General features: G+C 47.5%; 1 protein-coding gene across 11 annotated transcripts in view; it reads left to right on the top strand.

Annotated features, from left to right (window-relative positions):
• Positions 1 to 2,396: 2,396 nt before the first annotated feature.
• The window catches only part of OSBPL6 (oxysterol binding protein like 6), a 99,772-nt gene continuing 94,248 nt past the window's right edge, over positions 2,397 to 7,920 (top strand). For 5 of the 11 annotated variants that reach the window (XM_083496030.1, XM_083496023.1, XM_083496021.1 and 2 more), the window contains exon 1: positions 2,503 to 2,609. The gene's annotated coding sequence lies outside the window, so the exon portion shown is untranslated. Of the gene's footprint in view, positions 2,610 to 2,905; positions 3,124 to 7,920 lie in introns of those variants that run through there. The other 6 variants (XM_083496022.1, XM_083496031.1, XM_083496024.1 and 3 more) reach the window with 5 other exon arrangements.

Here is a 7,920-nt window from a genome sequence, read left to right as displayed (position 1 = left end):
CTTGCCTGCAGAGCCGGCAGCCACTCACCCCCTTTTGAACACCCTCCCTTGGGGAGTGTTCCCTCAGCGCCTTCTCTTCTCCCCTCTCCTTGGCAGTTTGCAGGGCAGCCGCAACTGTCACCCCTGGTCTCTGAGCTGCCCCCCTCACTGCCCCAAAGAGAGGTGCCTCCTCACACTGCCCCACAGGGGCCTGGGGAGCACCCCCTGTCCAGTCCCAGAGGCATCATTTGCCTGGGGAGCTTGTAGCCAGGGCTACTGCGACAAACAGCTGTGTAAGCCTTTGAGAGGCAGAGACGTGAGAGGGCATCAGAAGAGGGAGGGAAGGAAAGAGCAATAGAGGCCAGTGTTGCCTGCAGCACCCCTGACCATCATTCAAGGCATCCCAGGGTGCCAGAGCACACTGGTTGAAAACCACTGGTATATACTCCTCCCCTAGCCTCCTCCCCCTGCACCATGCATATAACCTCAAAGTACAGATAGATGAATCAGTTCCTCGTTTTTTAAGAAATCTTTGATTTAGTTCCTGCAGTTTATGGTTTTGTTTTAAAATCCTCATGAAAATTTATATCTTGGTGCAAATTTCTCTTAACGTACATTTTGTTGTATGCGGCTTTGCCTAAAAAACAATGTCTTTTTGGCAAGCAATTTCCCTTAACATAATGTATTTGTCAAAATAAAAAAATTCCTTCCAGTAGCACCTTAAAGACCAACTAAGTTAGTTCTTGGTATGAGCTTTCGTGTGCATGCACACTTCTTCAGATACCTGAAGATATCTGAAGAAGTGTGCATGCACACGAAAGCTCATACCAAGAACTAACTTAGTTGGTCTTTAAGGTGCTACTGGAAGGAATTTTTTTATTTTGACTATGGCAGACCAACACGGCTACCTATCTGTATAATGTATTTGTGTTACTGACATATGCATTTTTATGAACGTATACTTCCCCCAGTACATGTACTTGGGTTGCATTTTGTTGCACACCACTCCAATCTCCGAAGTGATGCTTCCAGGGAAATAAAATGCTCACCCAGCAAGGGTATAGCCAGGATTTTTGATGGGGGGGGGCACAAAAAGTTGTTGAGATTTTTTGTTGGCTGACATCCTTTAAAAATGCACATTTCCTTTAAAATGTAAAGGCTTTTGTTGGGGGGGGGGGCAGAACCTTAGTTTGTTAAATGTTTGTATTGCTTTTTGAGGATTTGGGGGGCAGCTGCCCCTCCCTTGGCTAGGCCTATGTCACCCAGGGTTTGTATTTCCCTCTGGGAATGAGGCACAACACAGATTGTGGTGGCTTTAGGATATATGGTTTATTTACATATATATATACAACCTGAGCCTGCGACAGAGGGGTTGGAATCTGAACAGACATCGGCCACGGTGATGTGTCCCTCTCTCCAGCTCTCTGCCTTTATCAGCCTGCAACCTTTCCCCCTCTAGGTCACAAAACCTAAAACTCTGCCAACCCTTAAGCTCAATTTGAAACTCTGCCTTAGTGCCTTTGTCTTCTGAGTTGAAGGAGGGGCCCTTCCATTTTGCAGTCTGGCACAAAGCGCCCCCCCCTCCCTTTGGCTTTCCTAATGGCTCATCACCTTCCTTTTGTTCCCCTACTGGCCCATCAGGAAACCAGCCTGGCTTATATTTTAACATTTGCTGAATCCAGGGGTCCAGTGTCCGGCTTCCAGAAACTCCTAACACAAGCGAGTCTGAAACTCCTAACACGGGGGGGGGGGGTGTTGTCTGGCACCCACAAACTCCTAACATTATTTGGTTGCATCTCAAAATTTGAAGGGAGAGTGTTGTTTTGGTGATTTTGTATGGGTTGGAGAAATGGGCAGCTTCTCACTGGAACGCAGGCCGAATCGAATATCTCCTCCACACTCCCCCCCCCCCGCAGCCACCTGCTTCCGCTGGCAAATATAAACATGCCCCTATGCTTGCACGTAGGTGTGCATGCAGATTTCACATTCATACGTGCGTCACGCTGTCTTCCGAAAAGGGTTCCCTCGACCGCTTCCCTTCCGAAGACTTGAGCTGATTCGCGGAGGGGGGCGGAGAGAGAAGAGGCAGCCCCCTCTCCAAGCGAGCAGCGGGCGCCGCGGGGTCCTCGGCTGGCATTTCTCGGCGGCGCGTGCCGGGTCTCCAGCCTGAGGCGAAGTGAGAGGAAAGCGCGGGGGGCTGGACGGAGCAGGGCGGGCGGGCGCTTGGGTTGGGTGGGTTGCCCGCGCCGCCGCCGCCGCCCTTCTGCTTTCCAGTCCGCGCTGCTGCCTCTTCCAAGCTGGGCGGGAGGATGACTTGGCACTGACTCCCGCTCCGGCTGGCTCCACGCGTCCGGGTCTTGGCACAGGCCAGCCTGCTCCGTGCGGAGAGGGGCGGGAGTCGTCGAGGCTGAGGGCGGGCGAGCGAGGCTGCACGGAGGAGGAGGAGGACCCCCTCCAGCCGCCCGCAGCAGGAGCAGCTCCTTCTCCAGCGAGGAGGAAGAGCCGACGACGCCACACGCGTTCCCTTGGCAGGAGGAGCGCGCCGCTCTCCATGCGCCCTCATCCATCTCCAAGCGCCCGCATCCTCCTGCTGCAGCGGCCCGAGCGCGCGCCTTTTGCGCCCAGCCCAGGTAAGGTGCTGCTCCCTTCCTCTCCTCCTCGCCCGGGCTGGCTGCGGGGTAACGCCGGGGGTTGCCATTGTGCCCTGCTCCCTCCGCGTCTGAGGGGATTTCGCAGGCCGGGAGCGGCGGTGGGTCGGCGGAGGAGGATGGAGCCTCCCCGCTCTTCCCCCCACACGCCCCGCTGCCAGCCTCTTGGATAGACCCCGAGGGCCCCTAACGGACGCGTGCCACGCAGGAGCGGCACGTCGCCGCCGCAGCAGAGCCGGCCAAGTTGCCCGTGTCAGCTTCGCGCCGCATCACATGCTGCGAGCGATGCGTTGGCGCGGGGGGGACAATGGCTGCGTGCGCCGGGACGAAACTGCGCGCAGGGTCGGAGAACCGGTCTCTGTCTGGCCGGCTCTCCGGATGGGATAGATAAAGCAGAGAGCTAGGCATGCAGGCACGCGCAGGCCTCTCTCTCTCGCTCTGCCTGCACCCACCCACCAACTCGGATTCGGCCAGACAGGCATAGGAAGAGGAGCAGGTCTGTATTCGTGGGCACACTCTCCAATGACTTGGATTGTGCAGGTGCGCGCACACGGGAAGATGCACATGCTTGCGTCCCCGTACCCCCCGCTCACGACCTTAAATGCCCATTGGGGCAAGTCTGCCTTTTCAAACTAGAGTGGTAAAAGGCACTCTGGAAAAGATGCTGCGTTGTTTTATTTTAGAGGGGAGTTGTTGCCTTAACAGGGTTGTTATCCCTGCATTTCTTCGCTAGCATACGAATGGATACTAATACAGAAGGGATTTCTCTGCCCCCTCCCCATCCCTTTCCTTTCCTTTGCAGTCAAGATGTGTGTTTCCTGCATAGCGGGAGCATTTTCTCTGCATTAACGATGTCATCAGAAAAGCTGGGCCTGGGATGCGATACCTTCCTCATATCATGATAAAAGAAGCTGCGTGTGCATGCTTAAAAAGTTGTAATCCGATGCTGATACTGTGCTGTAATAAACCTCCAGATGAAGCTTAAACACCCAGAACTGGCGTGGGGGCATGATGTTATATAACATAATTCGGTAGCAATGAAGTAAAACCATTTTGAAAGCTCAGTTTGCTTATTTTCGCCTTGTAAGAGAAATTGGGACATTCTCCTCATTGCAAAAGTACAATTTCACACCTGTGCTTAATTAATTGCTCCTGCATGTTGGAGAAGACGAGCTTTAAAATTTTGATGGAAAAGTGGGCACACTAAACCATCACCTTTCTTTTTTTCTCAGCTAGGTTTCTTAGATGAATTGTGTTTTAATTTTAGTTTGCTCAAGATGCTGTGAAACATTTGTTTATCCTTGCTGTTATTTAAGGCTCTTTGGGAAAGACTGCTTTGACAGGCTCACCCTTTCTAATGCGCAATGTGGTAATCTTTAAGGCTTCCCATCTCTTTAATTTCATTTGACAATCGAATTGTTGTGAGGCTGCCTAACACTGTGGGTGTTCTTGTTGACTAATAAAAAGCCTTTCACCATCAGGAAATAAAGCCAGAATACCTCATTTGTATTTCTTGTAGTGAAACACATTTCCAAGGTCGAACACTAACCTGCAGTGTAACTTGAATTTAACAATCTGTCATCTGTCAGGAAGTGTGCCTGAGCCTCTTTAGAAGGTTGTGCACTCCTTCCTGCTTGGAAATAATTAAATAAATAGCTTCTCTTTCACATTATAATTTCTAATGTACTAACAATGAGTCACAAGTGCAAGAAACCAGTTAATGTGTCCACCAATAAAATTGTCAGTAGCTGCTGAGCCCTGGTGGCACTAGCTTCTCATTATATGATTGATAGTTAGTTCATAATCTTGGGAACACCTAAATCTTAACTGGATGTCACTGGATCAGAGATTTGAGCAGGGTTTCCCCCCCGCTTCCATGGCATAATCTCTTGGGACTGGATATCATTCTCTTATGTAACAACCATCCTTCACTCGTATATCCATGCCTACCTTAATTTGATTGTAGTTTGTCCACATGATATGACCTTGTCTTTTAGAGGCTGCTGAAGAACTGCAAAGAAACAGGATAGGATACAATGATGTAGCCTGAAGTTTGTTGTATTCAGCTATAGAAATTAGCCAGGTGCCAGGTGCATTTTGCACCTAGCCATTGGCCACATGCAACCAACTGAAGATGCCTGGGCGCCAGGATGGCGCCTGACATCATCTGGAGGTGCGTGTCTGCGGATCATTGGATCTTGTCTGTTTTCACACACCAGCAACACATCCTGTATAATTCTATCCATTATATTTTATCTGCACCATCGGAATGAATTTCAGGAACCAAAATGCTTTTTCTGTGCAGCCTGAGCAGGAGCGGTGAACAACGTTATAGTTTTAATTGTTGTAGCTTGTTTTCACTTAACTCCATCCCACTGCCCTGTTCACAGTTGTGAAGAATATTCTTATGTTATGAATGGTCTGTGTCCACATTAAGGGGAAAAGAAAGTAGGAATAGGCCAATATATATGTAGACTGTCCCTGGATCAAGTGACTTTTCTTCTTTTAAGTTCTCAGAATTCTTAACCTAGCTCAAGGTTGTCATCAGAACTAGCCAGATGTTTAACTGATAATCTGTCAAAGTCAGTCCATCGTTTGAAGAAGAAGAAGAAGAAAAAGACTTGTTAGAGCTGTCTTGCCCCAAAATGGCAGCAAGACATTCCATTTTGGCAACTGTCACCTTGGTTTAAGGAGCTGTATGGCACCTCTTTTATGTATCTGAATTTCTAACGCGGGTTGTATTTCAGGATAAATTGATGTGCTTTCATTGTCATGTTGCATTGCCTAGTTGCCTGGATGTATAGCTCATTAATTCAATGTAAGTTAGAGCAAATATTTATGTTTCCAATGCAGTTCCTTTTCAACACACACACACACACACACACACACACACACACTATGAGTTACCCACTTAAGTCACTCATTTGCCTCAGTTCTATTTGAAGTTGGCTTCAGTTTGCAGTTTCCTGAGGTCTTACTCAAAGAAAGCTTTCCTTTTTTACCATGTTTTCCCCCCAACGGTGAAAAGTTTTGTTATGCCAAATGCTACCCTCTAAACAAGTAGCAACCTTGACAAAAAAGTATTGAATGACGGACGAACTGAAACGTAGCCCTGTGTAGAATTCAGTCGGGCAATCTAATATGAAGGACAACATTTATTAAGCTGAATTACCGGTAACTGCAGGACTGATCTTGAGGTGGAATGAAACTAAAATACAAATTAAAAATAAAATCCTTTCACTTTATTGGATGAATGGCTGCTATTTCAGAGTTATGTACGGGCAATGTCCAACCCATGTGGAATAACTTATGAATTGTGTATATCCTTCTTTTTCGCAGGAGGGCTAATGTGATGGCTTGGATCCTGTTTTCTAAGCCGAGTTGAACTCAGAGAATGTGGCTTTCCTCTTTTCTGCTGCAGCCTCTTGTATGTACCCCAAAACTGCTTCTCCAGCAGGGGGGACCATCAAGGCTTGCAGCAGAAAGGAAAGATTAGTGATTTTTGATTATTTTAACCTGGTGATAGTGCCTCCTACTTGCACAATGATGCCTTTGGATTCCAGCTGTTGCGATTCAGACTTCCTGTTGTAAGATAGGAAGAATCATTTGCTAATGCACAACATAAGTTGCACAATATTTTGGGTTGTATTCTGTGATGCACTCTCAGGTGTTGGTGACCTCTGTCGGGCTTGTTTGTTTATTCATTTGTTTCATTGTATTTCTATCCCACCTTTTCCCTCCATGGAGCTTAAGGAGGCGTATATACATGGTTCCTCTCCCTCAGTTAACCCTCACAACAACCCTATGAGGTAGGTTAGGCTGAGAGGCAGTGACTGGCTGGAGGTCACCCAGGGAACTTAATGACCAAGTGCGGCGTTGAACCCTTGTCTCCCAGGTGTTAGTCCAGCGCTTGAACCACTATGTGAACTAAGAATATAATGGCCTCCTCCATAGTGTTATGGATTGTAAGCTTTCTGCGCAGAAGAAAAAAAATGGTAGCAGTGATCAGCTTTGTTTCTTACTCTCCCTGTCCCTTTCTACCTTATTCTGAAAAGACCTACAAACCCTGCCTCTCCTTTGTGCAGTGTTCCTGTGAACGAGTGCTCAGGCTTATTTTGCCACTAGGGATATCCGTGGGAGAAGGAGTAAGGTGAGTAAGGACAGTACTGTATTAACTCTGGCTTGGCTTTGCCTTGGAACATGGAAGACAGAGCTTGTTACACAAGTGGATAGCTCAGTTGGTTAGGGCGTGGTGCTGATAATGCCAAGGTTGCAGGTTTGATCCCCATATGGGACAGCTGCATATCCCTGCATTGCAGAGGGGTAGGACTATAGGTGATCCTCAGTTGGAACAAGAATGCATTCAGTTGAAGGGAATAAGCAGGAAAAAATTAAGATATTTGGAGAGAAGCAGAAGTACAGTACAACCCTAAAGAGCAGGAAATATTGAATTATTTTATGGATGCGACCATAACATTATGGCAATTGGATCAGTATTTTGAAGGCTTTCCTGTTTAAACAGTAGCAAGGTCTTGTCTGAGCAATTTAGTTGACCTGATTCACATATAAGATTAAGCCAAACCATAGCTCAATGTGAACAAGCAAACGTGGATTCCCAGAGAAGAGATGGTGGCTGCTTCGTTTCTCCCTGGCTGCTTTGCTACTGTGGTGCACTGAACTAAGTCATGGGGTGACTTAGCCTGTTGTCTGGAACTGGGAATGTGGCGTAGTTCTCTTCAGACAAATCACAAGCTATAAATCATAAGACCACAGCTCCTGGTGGTTCTGGAGAGAGATAAATCACAAGCCTGGATTCGGATAACATTCTAAGCCAAGTCATTACTTGACTCAGTGTAGTGCAGTGGCAAAATGACTGGGGAGGAGGTAAATGGCCACAATCCGTTACATGTGAACAGGAGGATTATGTGTGCCAGCTGTTCAAAGCGCTTAGGGCCTGGTTCTGAAACTTGTGAAAACAGACTTCTTACTCAGTCACTTACCAAACTGTCAGTGCAACTCAGTGCTCATCTACTACTAAATAAGACCCACTGAGTTTAACAAGTCTTCTTTCTGGATGAGTGTTTAGGATTTCAGTCTTTGTGAACAGATTGTACAGGTCTTCCGCTGACAGGGTTCTTGAGGTGAATCCCACCCAAAGTGATTTATAGGACCACAGTTGTCTTTATCTTATGGGTGGTTCTGAAGGTGAGCCAGCAGAATCTTACCATAATTTAAAAATCAGGCAATAGTATTGCTAGAAAATGGTTCTGCCGACTGTCTTGAAACTTGGCAG

The sequence above is a fragment of the Podarcis liolepis genome (genome assembly GCF_965112155.1).
Source record: "Podarcis liolepis genome assembly, chromosome: 1".
NCBI lineage: Eukaryota > Metazoa > Chordata > Lepidosauria > Squamata > Lacertidae > Podarcis > Podarcis liolepis.
Note: the sequence above shows the minus strand (reverse complement) of the source record. Positions and strands in the feature narration are given on the sequence as shown.